General features: G+C 62.6%; 1 non-coding gene across 1 annotated transcript; it reads left to right on the forward strand.

Annotated features, from left to right (window-relative positions):
- Positions 1–1,266: 1,266 nt before the first annotated feature.
- LOC136684486 (5.8S ribosomal RNA) lies at positions 1,267–1,420 on the forward strand. Its single transcript, XR_010799681.1, has one exon. It is a non-coding gene; the product is annotated as a 5.8S ribosomal RNA (ribosomal RNA).
- Positions 1,421–1,653: the final 233 nt, after the last annotated feature.

Here is a 1,653-nt window from a genome sequence, read left to right on the forward strand (position 1 = left end):
GGGATTGTAACTTTTCCCCTTGAACGAGGAATTCCAAGTAGTCGCGGGTCACCAGCCCGCGTCGATTAAGTCCCTGCCCTTTGTACACACCGCCCGTCGCTACTACCGATTGGATGGCCTGGTGAGGTCCTCGGACCGTCTCCGAGGTGCCCCTTTACCGGGGGGTTGCCTCGTTGAGGTGGGAAGTCGATCGAACCTGGGCATCTAGAGGGAGTAAAAGTCGTAACAAGGTTTCCGTAGGGGAACCTGCGGAAGGATCATTAACGGTGACCTGGCCACGGCCGGTTGTCGAGTCGGACTCGAGAGGCCAAACCTCCCCCGGCGGGTACCTTCAAGGTATGGACCGCAGAAGCCTCGTACCTTTCGTCGTCGGCCGACGTGAGTCTCTCCCCCTCCGGGTGGGTGGACGTAGCGAGCCGGCTTCGGAACTCGGGGTTATGCGAGGACCGCCTTAGGTGCATAGGTACCCCGGTCCGCCCCCCTCGTTCGCGGGGGGGAGAGTGGCGCCGGAGCCGCCCGCCGGGTCGTTAAACCAAACATTGATCGTTGAAGGCTTGATTGTGCGTGCGCGAGTCAAAGGGGCTTACTCACCCCCAGGGCGTTGGCCGGTGCTCGCCGGCCTCGGTGGGATCTCCCTGAACCCATCCCCCCGGCACAGGGGGTGGTGGTGGACGGGAGCGTACCGCCGGGCGAAACTCTTTCCCCTCACGGGGTTGGAGCGGAGCTTAAGAGCGCATGCAAATACCCCGATGTTGGCTTCGCAGAGACGGACCGTATAATAGTCTAAGGCCGGTGCGCGAGTTGAAGGGGCCTCACGAACCCCGGATGCGTTTAAACACCCGAAGGAGACGGCCGGTGCCCGCCGGTCCTGACTAGGTGGGATCTACCCAGCGCCTTCCCCTAAGCGGGGGACTTGGGAGCGTACCACCGGGCCTCGCTCATACCCTCCGGGGTGGAGAGCTTGGCTTTGAGCGCACGCCTGAATGCCTTAGACCGGGACCCGTAACGCAGCGAACCAAACCCTGGGCCTCGCCGGGAACGGTGGGGCCTAGACCCGGTCTCCTAAACCACGTAAGTCTCGGGCACCTACTCGGGCGATCGTCCCCCGGGCCGTAACTCCTCGGTCCGGTGGTGACGCCCAGGTTCAATGACCTTCCCCCCTCCACGGGGGGGAAGGCACCCGGCTTGAAATATTGTCAAACGTTGTCTCGTGTTCGAATGGCTTCCTTCGCCCGGCCTGTAACGGGCCGGGCACAAACCTCATACAACTCTTAGCGGTGGATCACTTGGCTCGTGCATCGATGAAGAACGCGGTAACCTGCGTTAAATAATGTGAATTGCAGAACACAGATCATCGATATTTCGAACGCACATGGCGGCCGCGGGGGTCCATCCCGCGGCCACGCCTGTCTGAGGGTCGGTTTACCCATCGATCGGTCTTCCTAGACCGCGGCTGGGAGTTCGCAGGGCCTCCACCTCGGACGGCCCTTCGTCTCCCTAAACCCAGACTCGGGCCTTAAACCCGACGTGTGGCGAGAGCTCCGGACGTAGGGAGAGCCATTAGGTCCGGGTCCAATCCGTCATAGTCTCTCCCCGCTGGGCTCTCCGCCGCCGTCGGAGAGTGGGTACCGTAATACGGCGAGCGGCCGGGGG

This window comes from Hoplias malabaricus, unplaced genomic scaffold (assembly GCF_029633855.1).
Source record: "Hoplias malabaricus isolate fHopMal1 unplaced genomic scaffold, fHopMal1.hap1 scaffold_60, whole genome shotgun sequence".
NCBI lineage: Eukaryota > Metazoa > Chordata > Actinopteri > Characiformes > Erythrinidae > Hoplias > Hoplias malabaricus.